General features: G+C 49.9%; 1 protein-coding gene across 1 annotated transcript in view; it reads left to right on the top strand.

The window, feature by feature from the left end:
• GRB10 (growth factor receptor-bound protein 10) overlaps window positions 1–21219 on the top strand; it is a 226299-nt gene that overhangs the window by 25416 nt on the left and 179664 nt on the right. Inside the window, exon 2 of the mRNA XM_010831055.1 lies at window positions 13755–13910. The gene's annotated coding sequence lies outside the window, so the exon portion shown is untranslated. The remainder of the gene's footprint in view (window positions 1–13754; window positions 13911–21219) is intronic.

Genomic DNA, 21219 nt, shown 5'->3' with positions numbered 1-21219 from the left:
AGACGTTATTTTGCCAACAAAGGTTTGTCTAGTCAAGGCTATGGGTTTTCCTGTGGTCATGTATGGATGTGAGAGTTGGACTGTGAAGAAGGCTGAGCGCTGAAGAATTGATGCTTTTGAACTGTGGTGTTGGAGAAGACTCTTGAGAGTCCCTTGGACTGCAAGGAGATCCAACCAGTCCATTCTGAAGGAGATCAGTCCTGAGTGTTCCTTGGAAGGAATGATGCTAAAGCTGAAACTCCAGTACTTTGGCCACCTCATGCGAAAAGTTGACTCATTGGAAAAGACTCTGATGCTGGGAGGGATTGGGGGCAGGAGGAGAAGGGGATGACAGAGGATCAGATGGCTGGATGGCATCACTGACTCGATGGATGTGAGTCTCAGTGAACTCCGGGAGTTGGTGATGGACAGGGAGGCCTGGCATGCTGCGATTCATGGGTCACAAAGAGTCGGACACGACTGAGTGAGTGATCTGATCTGATCTGAAGGGAACATTTCATGCAAAGATGGGCTCGATAAAGGACAGAAATGGTATGGACCTAACAGAAGCAGAAGATATTAAGAAGAGGTAGCAAGAATACATAGAAGAACTGTACAAAAAGGATCTTCACGACCAAGATAATCACGATGGTGTGATCACTCACCTAGAGCCAGACATCCTGGAATGTGAAGTCAAGTGGGCCTTAGGAAGCATCACTACGAACAAAGCTAGTGGAGGTGATGGAATTCCAGTTGAGCTATTTCAAATCATGAAAGATGATGCTGTGAAAGTGCTGCACTCAATATGCCAGTAAATTTGGAAAACTCAGCAGTGGCCACAGGACTGGAAAAGGTCAGTTTTCATTCCAGTGCCAAAGAAAGGCAATGCCAAAGAATGCTCAAACTACCACACAATTGCACTCATGTCACACGCTAGGAAAGTAATGCTCAAAATTCTCCAAGCCAGGTTTCAACAATATGTGAACCGTGAACTTCCTGATGTTCAAGCTGGATTTAGAAAAGGCAGAGGAACGAGAGATCAAATTGCCAACATCCGCTGGATCATGGAAAAAGCAAGAGAGTTCCAGAAAAACATCTATTTCTGCTTTATTGACTATACCAAAGCCTTTGACTGTGTGGATCACAACAAACTGGAAAATTCTGAAAGACATGGGAGTACTAGACCACCAGACCTGCCTCTTGAGAAATCTGTACAAAGGTCAGGAAGCAATAGTTAGAACTGGACATGGAACAACACTCTGGTTCCAGATGGGAAAAGGAGTATGTCAAGGCTGTATATTGTCACCCTGCTCATTTAACTTATATGCAGAGTATATCATGAGAAACGCTGAGCTGGATGAAGCACAAGCTGGGATCAAGATTCCTGGGAGAAATATCAATAACCTCAGATATGCAGATGACACCACCCTTATGGCAGAAAGTGAAGAGGAACTCAAAAGCCTCTTGACGAAAGTGAAAGAGGAGAGTGAAAAAGTTGGCTTAAAGCTCAGCATTCAGAAAGCTAAGATCATGGCATCTGGTCCCATCACTTCATGGCAAATAGATGGGGAAACAGTGGCAGACTCTATTTTTTTGGGCTCCAAACTCACTGTAGATGATGATTGCAGTCATGAAATTAAATGACACTTACTCCTTGGCAGGAAAGTTGTGACCAACCTAGACAGCATATTAAAAAGCAGAGACGTTATTTTGCCAACAAAGGTCCGTCTTGTCAAAGCTATGGTTTTTCCAGTGGTCGTGTATGGATGTGAGAGTTGGACTATAAAGAAAGCTGAGTGCCTTAGAATTGATGCTTTTGAACTGTAGTGTTGGAGAAGACTCTTGAGAGTCCCTTGGACTGCAAGAAGATCCAACCAATTCATCCTAATGGAGATCAGTCCTGAATATTCATTGGAAGGACTGATGCTGAAGCTGAAACTCCAATACTTTGGCCACCTGATGTAAAGAGCTGACTCATTTGAAAAGACCCTGATGCTGGGAAAGATTGAAGGCTGGAGCAGAAGGGGACGACAGAGGATGAGATGGTTGGTTGGCATCACTGACTCAATGGACATGAGTTTGTGTAAACTCTGGGAGTTGGTGATGGACAGGGAGGCCTGGTGTGCTGCAGTCCATGGAATCGCAAAGAGTTGGATATGACTGAGAGACTGAACTGAATTGTCATCTTGATAACAGCAGAGAATGAATTCTAGGAAGATGAAAGTGAACTTTAGGCATCTGTATAGGCGACCATTGGAAGTTAGTTTGTTGTGACTGTTTACATAGCTCAAATCATGGGCAGATGGAGAATGAGATGTTCATTTTGAAAATTGATGCTGAACTGAAGTCTGAATTAGCTTTGCAGTAGGAGACTCAACCCCCCGGGACACCATCCACTTGAGGGACAGTGAGTATTCTGAGGGGCACTCACCTAACTCAGGTGGGCTTGAGAATAATGTGCTTGGGAGACTAGTCCCCTCAGAGACCATCTGACTGGTGAATGGTCTCCCTGTTTTTCCTTTCCTCTGGTCTAAGGAGTAAACTTTTCCAGACTTGGGAGGACCTGATTTTTGGTCAGTGATGTGTCAGTGACTTGGGTTCCTAAAGAAATTAGCAGTAATTTAGGGCTGTTACCCGTGGGGATTATCAACAGCTGAAAGTCCCCTGCTGGATTCCTGAGAACAAGTTCATGCAGAAGGTCTTATAAGCATGTCCAAGCCATTTTTGCAGAATCGACAAAAACAATGATTTGGCACGGGTGCAGCAAGCTGTTTCTCTTCCCACATTATCGTTCCAGGGTATTGACCAAGATTTGGCCAGACACCTGTATCTTGCATTGAAAACAAGCTTAGGGACTGTATTCTGATGGTTCTGTGATTCCCCAAGCTGGATTGAGAACATAGTGAGCACTCCACGCATGTTGGTGGAGTGGATTCAGGAGAAGAATCCTGAGTTTCAGGGCTCAGATGATCATGCAAAGAGGTGATTAAGGAAGACAGTACCAGCCGTTCAGTGGTTGGCTGGGAACTCCTGGGTGGACGAGAGCCTTAGTGCGATGTGCTGCCTTCAGCAGCAGGAACCTTTCAACTGGTGTCTAAAGAACATGCTCTTCTTTCAGGGGAATTGATTCTGGATGAGAGTTACTTGGGAATTGAGGCAGCAATGTGAGTTCTCACATTTTCTACACAAAATGCTAGATCCCCGTAGAAACAGAACTAACTGCCTGAGCCAGTGTTTCCTGACGCCACATTGGCTTTCCAGACTGTGTGTGATACTGCGGACTGTTAACCTTAGGAGAAGGGCCCAGCCCCCCCCTCCACATCTGCACTGTCCTACACAGCAGAGTCAGTCAAGTCCCTGGGAGCTAATGCTGGGCGAGGAGAGGATGCGAGCCCAGGGGCGTGAGTGATGCCGTGGCTGCGTCTGCATTTCGGGAAGCCCAGCACTGTTCTGTGCAAACCCTTACTCTGCACCCTAAGAGAAGATGCCCGCCTTACACAGAGAAGCAGCCTGAGATCTATAGCATCCTGGGAATTTTGCTCACAGACCCAGCTCCCAGAACAGGATCACTGGGGTGTGACAAGTGTGCAGGCAGGGGGTGGGAAGGATGGGAATATGCGACGAATGGTGGGAGGGTCTGCCCTGTCTGACCACCCCTTTGGTCAGAGCTTTAGCCTTGCCCCAGGCACAGTGTGAACAGATTGGATATTTGATGAGCTGATGGTGGGCACAGGGCGGCCAGGCCCTGTTATGCTGGGCTCACTGTGAGGTGGCATCTGGGAGATGACTTGATATAGAACCATGTGTGGACTGTTCCCGGGCCCCAGTGGACACACTAGAGCCTGAGCCATGCCTGCAGTGTGCCCAAGGGCTGCAGGGTCAGTGGGAGGGGCCCCTTGTCTTGGCTGCCACGCTGTGACATCTGTGGGACTAGGAGACGTGGATTCAGAGGACCAGAACATGGGGCGCCTGCCAGACCAGAACAGTTTGCTTGCTGGAGTGTGGCCCCAGAGCCTGTAGGTCCAAGTGAAGGGCCATGTGGCAGAGGAGAGCCCATCCTCTGAGGGCTGGTGACTCACGGTGCCGGGGCCAGGCTTCAAGTCCTTCATGCTCTGAGCTTAGGGAGCAACAGAGTCTTCCCTGTCTCTTCTGAGCAGCTGTGCTGGGGGTGCCCACACCTTTCCAGGTGCCCACCCCTCCTAGTCTGCAGGGACTGCTGTCACACAATACATGTGCACCTCCCACGGCTCTGGAGGCTGGACAGCCAAGGTCACGGTGCTGGCAGATTCTGTGTCTGACGAGGGCATCTTCCTAGTTTGCAGACTCCAGCTTCTCCATGTCCTCCCGAGGTGGACACGCAGTACACACTAGCTTTCTGGTCTCCTCTCTTTTGCTTCTTCCCAATGTTTTTGAGATGTAATTGACATACGGCTCTGAATACCTGTAAGGTATATAGCATGTTGCTCTGATACATCCATCATGAAATGATGGCCACAGTATGTTTAGTGAACACCCATCATCTCATATAGATACAAAGTAAAAGGGAAAAAAAGTTTTCTATTACAATGAGCGCTCTTAGGATTTACTCTTAACTTTCACGTATAATGTGAGCAATGTGAATTATATTCACCGTGTTGTATGTTACATCTGAGCTCTTCTTCCAAGGGTCCTAATCCCATTATGGAAACCCCACCCTCATGACCTCATCTCACCTAGGGACCTCCCAAAGGCGCCACCACCTTGGGGGTCTGGGCTTTGACATGTGGATTTGGGGGGCCTTTCAAGGGCCTATACCGCCCCTTCAGGGGTCAGCTGTGGCTTGTGGATGGAACACCAGGGGTAGCTGGGCACGCTGGTGATATTCTCTGGCTACTCGAGGGCTGAGCGGCCCGGCCAGCAGGGACTTGGTGAGCCACTGATAGGACTGAGCAGGGATGAAGAGGACTGTCACATGGACACAAAGCCATTGCAGGTTCATGCTGTTAGATCTTATGAGAGAAACAGCAGTGGAGGAAGTGGTTAAGTACGGTAGTTTCCAGTGTGCCTCCATGCTGGGTCTGTGTACAGCCCTGCTAGACCTGCCCTCCGTGTGCAACAGCACGTCTCAGACCTGCGGGCCATCGTGTTCTAAGCGCTTCTGCCTCGGGTAATCCTCTGTGTCTGTCATTCTTCCTCAAATGTTGATTTCTGTCTGAGCTGAGGACCAGCTTGTCATACTTTATCCTGCTGCTGCTAAGTCGCTTCAGTCATGTCCGACTCTGTGCGACCCCATAGATGGCAGCCCACCAGGCTCCCCCGTCCCTGGGATTCTCCAGGCAAGAGTACTGGAGTGGGGTGCCATTGCCTTCTAGAAACCTAGAACCCACAGTCATGACTCCTCAACAGTCCCGAGGAAGAAAAGATGTGTTTCTCTTTGAAACCTAAAGTGTGAAGCTGAGGGGGTGGTGGACTTCGGGGTACTCCCTGTGCACTAGTGCATGCTGGTAACGGGGTATTTGCAGAGTGGCAATAAAGCCTCTGAACAAGATCGACTCCATTTCCTGTCGGTTTATCTGGTGAGGAGGGGAGAAGCCCTACCCAGCTGTTGGCTGATCCTCTTCCTGCAAAACTGTTGCTGCCTGAAGAGTAAACTGTGTGCTTTCTCCTCGAGGTACAGTGTCTTCATTTACTTTTCCTCATTCTTTTTTTTTTTTAACCTCCGAAGAGAAGAAAGTACAAAAGAAAGGAAAAGAAAAGAAAATAGAGGCACATCCTTGGCATTTCTAGAAACAGCCTGTACAAAGGAGCCCTGAAATCATTTTCATGTGACCTCCCGGAAGCATTTAATGGCCTCATTGTTGGCGGGAGGGGGCAGCGAATTCTCTGGAATTCCTAGAATGGTCAGAGGCTGCTTGGGCAGAGGGAGGAGATGCCGGGGAGTCATCAGGATCCAGGGTGAGGGGTGGGGAGGCAGAGGAGCAGGCAGGACCACTGTTCTGAACCTTGATGACAGTTCTTCCTAGAAAGATGAATGATATTACATAATTGCCTAACTGTGGAAATTCCAGCCCCAAAGTCTGCAGAGTCGAGTCCCTTGCACTCTCTGTTCACCCTGCGGCCTCCCTCCCGTCAGAGATGCTCGGGGCTCTTCTGGGTCTTTTTCTCTTTGGAATTCCAGACAAGCTTGTACACCGTTGTCAGTTCCCCCTTTCTGCAAGAGTGTCACGTCAGTCCTTATCTCGCTTCCTCCTTCATCTTAGTCACCATTAGTCAAGAGCTCCCTTCGCCAGTTCTCTGAGAAGCGCTGTGGGAGTCGTGTCACGGCATCCTTGCATGAGGTCAGGACTGGGTCATCTCATCCCAGGACCGAGAAGCTGCGGCCTTGGAGGGAGCGGGCTGTTTGCTGGGGCTATTAACCCCACTTGGTGGGGTTTTCCCCACTGGATCCACCTGCCAGCCTGGAGAATCTCTGCACTGGAAGACCTGCCCAGGCTCCCATCGGGAGGTGTTTTCACCCTCTCAGCAAAGCCTTGCACCCTTGGCCCATGCTGGGAGCTGAGGGTGTTGCAGTGTCTGCTACAGGCCTGGGCCCTGGCTGTGGAGCAGCTCCTCGGTGGGGAAGCAGACATGGAGTCAGCAGCAAGAACGCAGCTGCAGTCCCCCTGGATGGGTCTGCAGGGCCTGCGGGATCCAAGCGGCGAGTAGGGCCAGAACGGGGCAGAGAGGATGCGTGCAGGGTGTCACCAAGCTGAACTCGGGTTTTCTCACAGGGGCACGGCAAAGCCCATCAGCTGACATGCGTTGTGGTGAAGGAAAGTGCAGTGTTTACTGCAGGTGGTAGACAAGGAGAAGGGGCAGTTCATGCTCAGAAGACCTGAAATCCACTATCCTTTCAGCAGATGGTTGTTAAAGGCAACATTTGGGGCGAAGGGGGCAGCTCCTGGACCTTCTGATTGGTTGGTGGTGAGGTGACAGGAATCTGAGTCATCAGCCTTCTGGTTCCAGCCAGTCTGGGGTCTACCCACTTGTAGTCAGTATGTAGTCACCACCCTCCACCTGGGGAGCTGGGGTGTCTTAGTTCCGCAGCACAGCTCACAGATGAGCATCACGTTGTCATGATGCTCCCTTAAGGAGGAGCTGGGACCCTGCTTTATCCCTGAGCTTTTGTCATTAATTTCCTTGCTGGACATTAGTTTCCTTCCTTTCCTCTGTTTCTGCATTCCCTCGCTTCCCTAGTTAATAACTGCTTGAGTCTGCTCTTTGGAACTCAGGAAAAGCATAGGAAACGAAAGCCTTTTTGTACAAACAAGAAATAGGGATAAAGAGGGGCTTTGGTACCCGGTGGGGGGAGGCTCCCTAGGAACCCTCTCGGCTTCCATGCTCTCTTTTCTGTCAGTCCTCAATCCCCAGGGGACCAGGTGTGGGCCAAGAAAGGGAATAATGTTTTGGATGGAGAGGTTAATCATAACGTTGGTTTCAAGGAGAGGAGGAACAAAGAGGGGAGCATCCTGGACAGAGGACACAGAGGTCGCAGGAGAGGAGTGACAGGACTTAGGGGAGGCCAGGGGCCTGGAGGGTGAATCGGGCAGGTGGCTGTTTCCCAGGAGCTTGAAGGCAGGCGGGGCTGTTGGTGGGCGTTCCATGTACCCCAAGGTGTATCCCAAGTGCTCAGCTGGCTTGTGAGGGGTGAAGGCGCAGCATGTGGAGGGAGCTGGGTCACGGTCAGAGGGGAGTGATGGCTGATGTTGGCAGCTGAAGGCAGTGGATAGATTTCAGATGCTTCTTCGGCCAAAATTAAGTGGCCTTGTGGGTTGCACGGGCAGGAGGTCAGGGAGGCCACAGGCAGCCCCTGGGTTTCTGCCACGCGTACCTGCTGGGAGCCACTGCTGGGAGCTGAAGGGGGAGGTGGTGGTGGGTAGGTGTATCTGGGTTGCTCCAGCTTTCCGGTGTTCCTGGGTGTGGCAGTAATCGCTCTTTGTGTGTGTGTCTGCACGCTCAGGTGACAATAAGTTACAAAAAGTGAGATTCCTGCTTCTAACACTGATGTTTGGGAGATGCTCGGCTGCCCAGAGCCTGTTCAGGAGCCCCGCCTATGGCTTAGGAGAGCCCCCTTGCTCCAAGGCCACCCCAACTCCCAGGGGTCATGTCAGTTTTCAAAATGTTCAGCAGTCAGATGTGTCAAAATGTATAGCTCATTCATTGCTGCTGTAGTGTGTTTCCATGGTTACTTGGGAAGTTGAGTGTGTTTCGTGTGTGTGTGACGAATTGTTTGCTTCTGTCCTCTCCCTGTTTTTGCACTGGGCTGCTCATCCCATGTTATTTTAATAAATGAGAGATTTACTGAGTGCAGATTGCTGCCTGTGTTCATGGTAGTTTCTCTTGAGGCTTTTTGCTTCCCTCTGGACTTTGCACAGATGGTCTTTGGCTGTAGATGAGTTGGTTTCTCCTTCCTTGCCTCCTGGTGAAGAACTTGAGTCTGGTATGTTTTTTTTGTTTTTTGTTTTTTATTTTTATTTTATATTGGAGTATAGTTGATTAACAATGTTGTTCGTTTCAGGTATATAGCAAAGTGATTCAGTTAACCATACACATGTATCCATTCTTTTTCAGGTTCTTTTTTTCATTTAGGTTGTTACAGAATATTGAGCAAAATTCCCTGTGCTATACAGTAGGTCCTGTCGATTCTTTTATGTATAGTAGGGTGTATATGTCAATCCCAAACTCCTAATTTGTCCCTCCTCCCACGCTTACCTCCTGGTAACTGTAAGTCTGTTCTCTATGTTTGTGAGTCTTTTCTGTTGTGTCATTTTTTTTAGATTGCACATGTAAGTGATACCATATGATATTTGTCTTTGTCTGACTTCACCTACTATGATACTCTCTGTCTGGGTTCATCCAGGTTGCTGCAAATGGCACTGTTTCACTTTTGGTGGCTGAGTACTATTCCGTTGTATGTATGTACCACATCTTCTTTATCCATGCCTCTGTCAGTGGACAGTTGGGTGGCTTCCGTGGCTTGGCTGTTGTGAATCGTGCTGCTGTGAATGTTGGGGTGCCTGTGTCCTTTGTAACTGTGGTTTTCTCCAGATGGTCTGTATATCTTTTGGTGCCTCTGTCTTGTGTCAGCCACCTGCCTGCAGGAGGTGTCTGGTAGGTGCCTGTTATAAGGTTAAGAAGGCTCCTTATTTTATGCCCATCACTGAAATCTTAATTCCTGCAAGCAGGAGGTGTTCCCTTCCCTATCCTCTATGCTTTGAATTTCAGGCTCTTCTTTATGGCTACTTTCTATTTCTCTAAAAGAGAAAAGATAAACTACGCTCCAAACAATGTAATTGAAAGAAAAAAAAATGAAGAACAACTTTACAAATAAGTGCAAAGGTTGTCTATTTTCTTCTTATGCAAATGATAGTTTATCAGCAAAATACTAAAGCAGGTAGGCAGATTCAAACATCTATGGATTTGAATCTCACCTCTTCCATTTCTTAGCTGTGCGAGCTCGACAGCTACTATATTGCCTCCCAGGCTTGGTTTCTCCACCTATAAAATGGGGTCATAATTCTACCTCAAGAATTGATAATATTTCATTATTCTTAATTAAGAACTACTCATTTGTATCTTTGGAGAAGGAAATGGCAACTCACTCCAGTGTTCTTGCCTGGAGAATCCCAGAGACGGTGGAGCCTGGTGGGCTGCCGTCTATGGGGTCGCACAGGGTTGGGCATGACTGAAGTGACTTAGCAGCATTTGTGTCTTATTATGAGTCTCATGTCGTTTTACTCCTTTTAATCTTCGAAAACAGTTGTAAAGCAGTTGGCAAGGTGTCTGACACAAGACGTTGTCACTCAAGGTGGTCATGGCCACGTCTGGATCATCATGGTGTCATCTTTATCTTGCGCAGCATCATCGGAAGAGTCAGGGAAGAGGGGACTCAGGGCTTCCCATCCCATGGGTCCTGTGTGCTCGTTGTGGGAGCTTGGCGATTCGGACACAGTCTCCTGTTAGGATACTTTGTGCTGCTGTAATGAAATGGTAACATTCATATTTGTAAGCCCAGCCCTTCTGGTGGTACTAGAAGGATTTCTACACAGCATCACCCTGTTTTAATGACTTTTGCTTTACAGTGTCGCAAAGAGTCGGACATGACTGAGCGACTTCACTGCACTTTACAGCGTCTTCTGTGATGAGAACGTTGTTCTGTTAATGCTCTATGCTGGACAGTCTTACCTTTTATTGTATTTTGTCAGTTTTCATGAGATACTGCCTTTCATTGACAAAATTAATTTTAATTTTTAAGTTCATTATTTGAAGACGATGGAAACCTTTGTGACGGTTAGTCTTCCCGTTTAGGAACTTATGTTTCCAGACAGCTAGGCCTTTTATCTCCCTCATGGGGTGGTGATAGTGTTTGTTTTGCTGGGCTGGTCGTAGTGCTGAACTAGCACAGGCGTGTATGTGCCAGCTGTGGAGAGTGGCTATTTTCAGTCTGTCTTCTAGTCACTTACATGCGTGTCTGTGTGTCCTGCCCCTCGCTGCCCTGTGGACTCTGGGTCCGTTTTGGGGAGAAGAGTCCTGCCTGTTCCAGGGAGGCAGTCCCCTCATCCCACTGCACTTCTGTCCTGTTTGGCCTTGGACAGGCTTCCTTTGGACAGCCCATCTTCAGACGTGCTTGGTGTCCCCCAGAAGCCCCATGGTGAGGATTGGTAGTATCCTTGGTTCTGCTTGACCCTGAACTTGAGAACCAGATAGGGTCTGGACCCGTTCATAGGCCTTGGGTAAGTTTGCATGATGGCATTTAGTTGGGAAGCTCCTTCTGGGGTGCGAGTGCCCTGTCCTGGGCCGTGCTCTGCGTCCTGGGGAGCTCGGGCTGTGTGCTGGTGGACGGGCCACCGTGGGAAGGCCCTTCCCAGACTGGGTCAGTGTCACTGCCCTTGTTCCCAGACCTTTCCTTCGTGTGTGTGGTTTCAAAGCATGATGTTGGCATTTGAATGGGAGCGATCCTGAGTTTGAACTTCGTGTGTTGCCAGCATCCTTATCCTCACGTTCTAGCATCTCTGCCCTGGAAGTAGCTGTAGCATCACTGGAATGCAGGTCCCGTCTAGGTGCATCCGATGGCAATGGGGGACAGTGAGGGTCCTCAGCTTTAACTGTGTTCCTTTTCAGCTGTCCAAAGGTTCTGGCGATAGCATCCCGAGATTTTTTCATCACTTAGAAAACGTTGCCTTATCTTCAATTCCATTTCATTCATATATTTCTCAGTTTGTCTTCTAAGCGCCTTCTTACGCCATGAAAACAGAGGGGCCTCTGAGGTCAGTACAATCCTGAGTTTAATTTTTTTGATGAAAGGTATTTTGTCCCCTCTCGAGAAGCCCCAGCCTTCATTCCAAACTGGCCGAACAGCCTCATCGTGAAGCTTGGGATTTGTTGAGTGTCTAAATAGTGACTGTTATGACTCTAAATATTTAGTGTGAGAAAGCTAGACAGAAGGAAAACTTTATATTAACTCAGGAATTTCTGGAAGGGATCAGAGGCACTCAACAGAAATCAAGAGGTCCTTTGTTTCTGAAACATTTTGGAAGTAAGTGAAGACATTTCTTTTTCACCCAAGTTTGTATATTCTTGAAGATTTCAAGTTTTTGTCATGTCTGCCTGTGGAACCACCCAATTGGTGATCAGCACCCAGAGAGTTCCATCTCTTCTGTGGGTCTGGGTGCAGCTGGTCCGGTTCCTACAGGGAGCCTGTAGGGGTCCAGGTGATGGGGCCCTGGAAAGAGCAGCTCTGCCTTTCTTCCTGAGGAGGGTGCTGTATCTTAGCACCTCTTTTCAGCTCATCAGGTTCAAAAATCATGTCTTTGTTTTATCTGCTGTAGTTACATATCCACTTTCTTAAAGATAGATGAAAATGCTTGCAGTGGTGAACAGCTTGACAGGCAACTATGTCATTTAAAAAAAAATTTTAGTATAAAAAGTAAATCTCCTGAATGTATATTGTCAGCTGAAGGTCACAGGCATGAAAGATGCATTTGGAATTGGTCCTGGGGCTTTTGGATGATGTCCAAGGAAAGATTTTTCCTCTGGAAATGAGGGGAGACCTCTCAGGATGTGAGGGTTAGAGGTGATGATGGGCATGTGATACTCTGTTGTCGTATGACCTGGTGCCCTTGCCAACTTGGCAGCCAGTTGTTGTTCAAAGACCCTCATGCCTGTGTGACCATTCGCCTTTTTATTTCTTTTTAAGATTTTTAAACTTGGAGTCAACTTAGCTACTGGAATTTAGAGTTGTTCCACTCAACATAAACATTATAACACTTTTCAGGCTTATGCATTCTTTGAGGATGAAAGCAGGCACCTTTCATCAAATGCCTTTGCATGCATGGGTAATATTCAGCTTTGAGCAGTCAGAGAGTCCTATATCAGGGGTCTCTCCCCTTTTGATCCTAGAAGTTCAGTGTCCCCTCTAAACACCAGCAGCCTTTGCAGCTTGCAGGTGGCCGCTGTGTTCAGCATCTGACAGCAGGGGACTTGCTTGCTGTGTCCGAGCTCATAACTAGCGTTTGTCTAACATTTACTGTGTGTTGTATCCTAAGTCTTTACATGCGTTTGCTCACTTCATGCTCATAGAAGCCCTGGAGGGAGATGTTATCTTCATATTGATTTTGCGATGGGGGGCACTGAGCCTCAGAGAGTGGGGTGATCCGCCTACAGGTCACCCACTGAGAGGGAGTGGGGTCAGGAGGTGGCAGATGTTGTCCAGCTCCCGCACCAGATTCTTAGCCTGAGTGCCCAGACGGACCTTCTTCTGTAGCTTTCTAAGTCCTCGACCCTGGCCTCTCCCACGTCAGGTTGGAGGCAGGGCAGGCTTTGTTTCCACCATTGAGTGGTCAGGGTAAGCTAGTTCCACATCCCTGGGTGATGTGTCCTCCACCCAAGGACACCGTGTCACAGACACACGGGCACAGCGGTGCTCGGGACTTTTGTCCACGGAACCTTTGCTCTCTGCTGATCTCTCTGAGTCATCGAGTGAGTGTGTTTCTTCTGGACTTGGGGAGATTTTGTGGCATTGAGTGTCAGGTGCTAGGGCCCTCTGGGAGGCAGCTCTCTCTCCCCTCTGGCGAGGGGAACACACAGAGCTCTCTTGGTGGCCAGACATTCCCCTCTGGCAGGGGAAACCTTTGTCTCTGTCCCCCTCACCCCCGACTCTGGAGCAGTGTCTTGGCCCTCACAGTAGAAGTGAGAGCATTGAATCAGGAGAAGTAGCCAGGATTCCCACTCCCCCCGTGGCACACACATGGGCCCTGCACAGGGCCTCTCAGGCACTGGGCACAATGGCCAGAACATGGTCTCAGATGAGGATGGTCCCCAGGGGGTGGGATGAGGGCTGTAGCCTGGGAGGACCTGGGAAGGATGTGGGCTGTGATCTAGGTGCCAGGGATGCCTTACAGGTATAGACTTGGCCTTGCAAGAGAGCAGAGGCCTGCCCAGTCCTTACCTGCCTGCTGTTTTTGGGGGGGTGGGGGAAGCACTCAGGCAGTGACCTGGGACCAGCAGCTTCCCAAGGCATTTCTGGTGTCTGTGGGCCTTTGTCCCTGTGGTCAGCACCATGGCGACTAGAAACCCGCTGCTTGTGGACTCCTTTCGAAGAGTCTGTCTTTTAAACAGTCTCTTTGAAAAGAAGGAAAAAAAAAAACACATCTGTTTGTTTAAAAAATTGTTTTAAAACTTGTATTCTTGGGTGCAGGGTATAAAATTCACACTTGTGCAAATTTAGCATGTTCAGTGGAGGTCTCCTTGCCTTTCAGCTTCGGAGCTGGGCAGCATGCTGAGCCTGAAGAGGGGGCTGCAGGGGGCAGTGGCCCGTGACCGTGACCTGTGACCGTGACCAGCCGCTACTTCTAGGTGCCTCGTTCCAGCCAGGTGGTCGCCAGACACCCAGAGCCCCAGCAAGCCCCCGACAGGTAAGCTCTGTTTGGTTACTTTGCAGGACGTGGGTCTGTTCACTGTTGATGAAAGGGAGAATAGTAAATGCATCTTATTGCAAATCACCAAGTGTGAGCAGAAACGTCCCACTGGGCCCTTCCTTCCAGGGTTTCTGCAGGGAGCCCCACCTGTTCGGTGGCCTCCCCCCATCCCCATCTTTGAGCTGAGGTGGGTGGGAGGGGAGATCACAAGGAGCTTGGTCCAGGCCCTGCAGCCCACCCTTTCAGCCACCTTTCCTGCTGCTCACCCACTCCAGTCCTTGCTTTCTGTGCAGTGAGTGCTGATCTGCACGTGTGCTCAGCTGCTCAGTCGTGTCTGAATCTTTTCCACCTCGGGGACTGTAACCTGCCGGGTTCCTCTGTCCATGGCATTTTCAGGCAAGAGTACTGGAGAAGGCTGTTTCCTTCTCCAGGGGATCTCCCCAACCCAGGGATTGAACCTGTGTCTCCTGCATTGGCAGACAGATTCTTTACCACGGAGCCACTTGGGAAGGCCTGAGTGCTGATATGCTCCCAGGTTATTCTGAGATTCTCATGGCAAGCCCTCAAGAGTTGGCAGCTGTTCGTTTTAGAGCCGAGGTGGAGGGCCCTGCTCAGGCCCTGTTTTCTCCCCTCTGCTGGGGGTCTGCCCACCTGTACCACTGCAACTGGGGGCGTTTGTGCCATGACGGTCCGGGGTGGGTGCGCCGTGACGGCCCCGGGCAGGTGTGCTGTGACGGCCCGGGGCAGGTGCTGGCCCCTTGCACCTCACTGCCTCCTGAGGAGGCTGACGCGGCGATGGACCTTCTCTCTCACCCTGGCTGGCCTGGCTATGGATTCTTACCATGCTGTTGGTATGTCTGAGGTGTCTGGTAGAGCAGAGGCTGGATGGCCTTCCTGCACGTGCGTCTTCTGGAGCCTTTGCTCTGAAAGAGTAGTGGGTAGTGGAGACTGTATCAGTCAGCTCAGCCACTGGAATAAATGCCACATTCCGGCTGGCAATCTTGGAGGCCAGAAGTACAAGATCAAGGTGTGGGCAAGCTAACCTCTCCTGAGGCCTGTCTCCGGGTGTGTAGACAGCCGTATTCTCCCTGTGACCTCACAGGCTGTGTTTCTACGTCCTCTTCTTGGAAGGATACCAGTCATATATGGGATGAGGCCTCCAGGAAGTCCTCATTTTATCTGCATTATGTCTTTAAAGCACAGTCACATTCTGAGATCCTGGAGGTTGGGGCTTAACCATGGCTGTTTTGAATTTATCCCCTAACAGCGGGGAACACCCCCCAGGCCAAGTGGCTGAAGGGGGACTGGGGTTTGGGGCCCACCGTCCTCTGTAGGAAGGGTATACTCTGTCCACTTGCGTCCTTCCTGCTTCCCAGCTCATTTCTCCACCTCTCCTTTCTGTTGCCTCCTTGCTGACCTTGTACTTCCCCTGCAGGTTTCCTCTGTGGTCCACAGAGCAAAGAAGGGTTCTTAATCTTTTGGGTTCATTCAGTAGATGCTTACCGAGTGTCTTCCTTATCTTAGAGGCTAACTTGGTACATATTCTGTTCTGAGTTCAACAAGTGCACGTGTGACGTTTTCATGTTTCCCTCTGATTAGTGGGCAGGACGGTTGATGTTTCCTGCAGTGTGATGTTCTTCCCTGGATGTCAGTGAGGCTTCTCGAACTTTCCTGAACCTTCATGGCCCTCGTGGTGGGAAGATTGTGCCCTTAGACAGACTCCTTTCTGTGACATGGGACCTTTATCCTCTCCTCCCAGCAGAGGTGTATGAAGATCACAGAAGCACCTTGTCTCCTGGGAGAATAAATTATAGTGAAAATACACACTTTGTGGCTGATGACAGCGCCACCTCTGGAGTCCGAGGCTTCGGGCACAGGCCCAGGTGTCCGGGGCTCGCCTTGTCCCTGTGTAGACTGTGTGGGATGCTCTGGGGCCTGGGCCACATGATGCACTCAGGCTGGTCCCCTGCTCTTTGGTCCTGCCTCCCCTTCACCTGTAGCCCTTCCGAATTGTCCTGAGATGCCTGGAAGATGGGGACCGTGTTTGTTTCTGCCGAGCCTTCATAGTATAACAGACACATCTGAAAAAGGCGAGAAAACACCCTTGAGCCTCCCGAGTCCCCACTTCTCAGCGCACCTGACCAGCCTGCACCGCCTGTCCTCCTTCTGGTCAGATTGGTCAAACACAAAAGGCTTAAACCTGTGGGTTCTGACAGCCGGGCCGGGCACCTCTTGGCACAGACACAGCATTGAAATGAAGCCTCGTTTAACAGTTAATCCTCCTGTTTGGGCTCAAAATCTAATTATCCACGCAGCTTAGGCAGTGGGTCCACTGGTGCGGAACGCACAGCTTGGGATCCATCCCACCGACCCCCGAGGGTGGGGAGCTGTGTCTGTGACTGCCCAGCCCTGGTCCCCAGAGGTTCAGCGGGTACAGTGACTAAAGGGTGGCCCCAGAGAGTGTCCTGTGGGGACTTTCCAAAACGTTTTCAGCCCCAGAACCCTTCCTTGACCGGGACTCTTGCTCAGATGCCCTGTCCCAGCACCACTGTGGAACCCACGGCTGAGACAGGGCCTGGAGCCCCCACTGACCCGGAGGGGCAGGGCTGTGGGAGGCTCTGTTGCTTCTCTGTGTCCCTGTGACCATTCTTGTGATGGGCTTCAGCAGGGATGAGCCAGGGTGGAAAGCCTTTGGCTTTCTAAAGCTGGTTTGTGGTATTCCGTGGCTGCATACTGCACCCTTCGCCCTGGCCAGTTCCTCAAATGCATGCTGGTGGGATGTGCAGGGATTCGGGGGTGCACAGGTCCATGGACTCCACACTCAGACTGTTACAGCAGGCTCTGTGGACAATGTATGCCCGCCAGGGTGCAGGGTGGGGGTCCTTGGCATCCTTGATGAGCCTCTGTAGTACAGGGAACACATTTGACCCACGTTAAGCTCACCTTAGCACATTAAATAGCATGCTTGATTGAAACCGTCAATAAATCCGTTCTTACTTTCCTGACTTTGATCTACTTATTCTGTAAGTTCCTGGTGAGCGGCCATGTGATACCAGGTCTGCCTTGGTGCTGGGGGTGCCTTGTCTGCAGGCATGAAACGCACTTGAGGAGCGTGATTCCATTGAGCACTCTTCTTCTGTTGGATCTGTGGGTTGGGTGGAACCCAGCCCTGGAGTTCCAGAAAGATGTTATATCACAAAATAAGAGGGTCTGAGGGGGCCCAGTGGGAGGGCAGTTAGGGAAATGGTTATTGTCACCTCAGGCTTCTTTATACAGTGGCTCCCACCAGGGCACTCAGCCCAAACCTGGATGAACCCAGTATGGAAATGATGGATTTGTGGGTGGTAAAGTGGGGTGGGATGGATAGGATGGCAGCAGAGTTTACTGGATCTCAGGAGACCTGTTTGATTTGGGGTCATGGTGATGAGAGAGATAAAGGTGCAGATGACTTCTATCATCCGATTTCTGTCTTCCCACTCCAGATCCCAAAGAGGCCTCTTAGTGCTTCTCTCCACCTCGCCATCCTCGGGTCCCGTGTTTTGGCTGCTTGTTTTGTTGTTGCTGGATAGCTTTTAACTCACTTGGGTCAGAGCATCGTGTCCCCAGGCTCAGTGTCCCTGCCGCGGCCCCACTGATGGCTCAGCCTCTGGCGAGCGCCCCCGCCCCCGCCATGGCCCATAGAGGCTGTCCTGCCCCTGCAGGGTGGCTGGTGGGAGAGCGCCTCTCTCACTGGCTTGTTTGCCCTTGAGGTACAGGCAGAGAAGAGCTCATTATTGCTGTTGCAGTTATTTTAACTTACGTAGCAAGACAGGGCTTGGCTAAGGGTAGAGACCATTTCTCTGCCTAGTTGCATGGATCAGTCACTCCTTCCCATTTACAGTATCGTTTGAACCAAAGTGTCCTCAGAATCTCACTAAAGATGGAACAGCTTCTGCCTTCCTCTCTTCGAGGGCAGAAGATCACAGCATGTGCTCAGCTGTTTGGTCCTCACGTCAGCTCGCCGTGAACAGGTCTCTCAGACACCCGCATGCATTGACGCGTGCCTTCTTTCCTTCCTTCCTGTGCATCCGCTCGTCTCTCGGTTTCTGGATCAGCTGCTCCCCTGACTTCTGTGTCTGCTTCCTGTTTCCCCTCCCTCACTTCCCCTGTTCACTGTGTCTGCTGCCATCTCGGCACTCAGGGCATCCTTATTGTTTGGGCTGACTGCGCCCTCCTGCAGAGCTCCCATGTGGTTTTATTCCTGCGTCATTTTGGGTACTTTGCCCCTCCTGCCCTGAGCTGGTGATGTTGCCTGTGCCTGTCGCTATCACTGGGTTAAACCCAGAAGCAAGGTGAGCAACCCTGAGCAAGGCCCAGTGACCTCACACATGGCAGGATCTCAGTAAATGTCTAATTAACTCTGTTGGGTTCAGATATGTTGGAGCTGTATCTTAGCAAATTATTCTATGATGAAAAGAAACCCAAAAGTCACTAAGATTGAAGGAAGAGAAATGCCGAGAGGCTGTCATGCAGAGTGAAGCAAGAAAAACAAATGCTGTATATTAACACACATATGTGGAATTTAGAAAAATGGTGCAGAGGAAGCTATTTGCAAAGCAGAAGAAGAGACTCACGAAAACGAACAAACATATGGACACCAAGGGGGACAGCGGGGTGGTCTGGATTGGAAGATTGGATTGACATATATACACTACTGTGTATAAAATAGGTAACTAATGAGACCCTATTGAACAGCATAGGGAACTCAACTCAGTGCTGTGTGGTGACCTAAATGAAAACCAGAAAAGAGGAGATATATGTGTACGCATGGCTGGGTCACTTTGCCGTACAGGAGAAACTAACACAACGTTATAAAGCAGCTATATTCCAATAATAATTTTTTTTTAAAAAGGAAGAGAAATGTTTTCCCCTGCTTAGGAGTCCCTTGGAGGTGTCGCTTTTCAGCTTGCATTTGTTTGAGAGGGTTTGCAGTTCTTATGGAAGCGTGTTTGTGACTGCTGTGCTGAGGCTTTGGACACGGGTCTCCCAGGGCTGCCTTTGTCAACTGTCCTTGCTCAGTCCAGTTGCATCATCCTGGTTCTTGGGACACAGGTGGGTTTCAGCTGTGTTTTGGACACCTTGGGTTTGTGCCAGGGGACTCTGGATCCTGTTTAACCTTCTCGGTAGGGAGTTTCACTGTTGAAGTGTAGACACAGGCCTTGTGGGGTGGACATCGGCAGCCTTGGGGTCTGTGATTCTGCTGGGTTCACCACTCCGCTCATATGGTCAGCGTGGGTGAGTGCAGCTCCTCTTCAGTCTCTCTCACACCTTCCTGCAGCACTGCCTCCCCTGGGCCCCTGGGAGCAGGGCCACGAGCTCAGCTTTCTCACTGTGGAGTGGGATGGATCTCCCACTGGCCCCTGTGGACTGGGATGTGGGGGAGGGGCAAATGCCAGTTCACCCCTCCTCTCACCTCCTGACCCTCTCCTGACGCCATCAGGGATGGAGGCAAAGCTGCCCTGCCCCTGCAGGGGAGCTGGGTGTCCACTTCCTCCAGGTGGGAGGGAGAAGACCAGCTCTTCTTGGCAGCCAGCACAGTGTTAGGGTGCTCTGAGCCTGAGCACCAGCTACCCACAGGCTAGGGCCCAAGGTGGTGGGAAGTCAGGTGAAACCTGACACCTGGGTGGGTGGGAACATTTCACCACTGGCCTTTCTTGGGTAGGGTGGGTGTCCCTGGAAAGGCTCTGGTTCTGTTGGGTAGGGTGGGGATCACTGGGAAGGCTCTGGCTCTGTAGGGTGGGGATCACTGGGAAGGCTCTGGCTCTGTTGGGTAGGGTGGGAATCACTGGGAAGGCTGTGGCTCTCTTGGATAGGGTGGGGATCACTGGGAAGGCTGTAGTTCTATTGGGTAGGGTGGGAATCACTGGGACAGCTGTGGTTCTGTTGGGTAGGGTGGGGATCACTGGGAAGGCTGTAGTTCTGTTGGGTAGGGTGGAGATCACTGGCAAAGCTCTGGCTCTGTTGGGTAAGGTGAGATCACTGGGAAGGCTCTAGTTCTGTTGGGTAGGGTGGGGATCACTGAGAAGGCTCTGGTTCTTTTGGGGTAGGGTGGGGATCACTGGGAAGGCTGTGGCTCTCTTGCATAGGGTGGGGATCACTGGGAAGGCTCGGGCTCTTTTGGCTCTTTGGTGGTAGGAACAGACAGTGTTAGAGCTTTTCTTTTCTTTAATATTTATAAATATATTCTTTTTCGTGTCCTTTTGCACTATAGTTTATCCCAGGAGATTGAATATAGTTCCCTATCTAGACAGAGATGACAAGAGTGAATGTCGACATTCTAGGAATCAGCGAACTGAGATGGACTGGAATGGGTGAATTTAACTCAGATGACCATTATATCTACTACTGCGGGCAGGAATCCCTCAGAAGAAATGGAGTGGCCATCGTCATCAATGAAAGAGTCCGAAATGCAGTACTTGGATGCAATCTCAAAAATGACAGAACGATCTCTGTTCATTTCCAGGGCAAACCATTCAGTATCACAGTAATCCAAGTCTATGCCCCAACCAGTAACACTGAAGAAGCTGAAGTTGAATGGTTCTATGAAGACCTACAAGACCTTTTAGAACTAACACCCAAAAAAGATGTCCTTTTCATTATAGGGGACTGGAATGCAAAAGTAGGAAGTCAAGAAACACCTGGAGTAACAGGCAAATTTGGCCTTGGAATATGGAATGAAGCAGGGCGAAGACTAATAGAGTTTTGCCAAGAAAATGCACTGGTCATAACAAACACCCTCTTCCAACAACACAAGAGAAGACTCTATACATGGACATCACGAGATGGTCAACACCGAAATCCGATTGATTATATTCTTTGCAGCCAAAGATGGAGAAGCTCTATACAGTCAGCAAAAACAAGACCAGGAGCTGACTGTGGCTCAGACCATGAACTGCTTATTGCCAAATTCAGACTTAAATTGAAGAAAGTATGGAAAACCACTAGACCATTCAGGTATGACCTAAATCAAATCCCTTATGATTATACAGTGGAAGTGAGATATAGATTTAAGGGCCTAGATCTGATCGATAGAGTGCCTGATGAACTATGGAATGAGGTTTGTGACATTGTACAGGAGCTGGGATCAAGACCATTCCCATGGAAAAGAAATGCAAAAAAGCAAAATGGCTGTCTGGGGAGGCCTTACAAATAGCTGTGAAAAGAAGAGAAGCAAAAAGCAAAGGAGAAAAGGAAGGATATAAGCATCTGAATGCAGAGTTCCAAAGAATAGCAAGAAGAAATAAGAAAGCCTTCTTCAGCGATCAAT

The sequence above is a fragment of the Bison bison genome, unplaced genomic scaffold, assembly GCF_000754665.1.
Source record: "Bison bison bison isolate TAMUID 2011002044 unplaced genomic scaffold, Bison_UMD1.0 scf7180017864522, whole genome shotgun sequence".
Lineage (NCBI taxonomy): Eukaryota > Metazoa > Chordata > Mammalia > Artiodactyla > Bovidae > Bison > Bison bison.
Note: the sequence above shows the minus strand (reverse complement) of the source record. Positions and strands in the feature narration are given on the sequence as shown.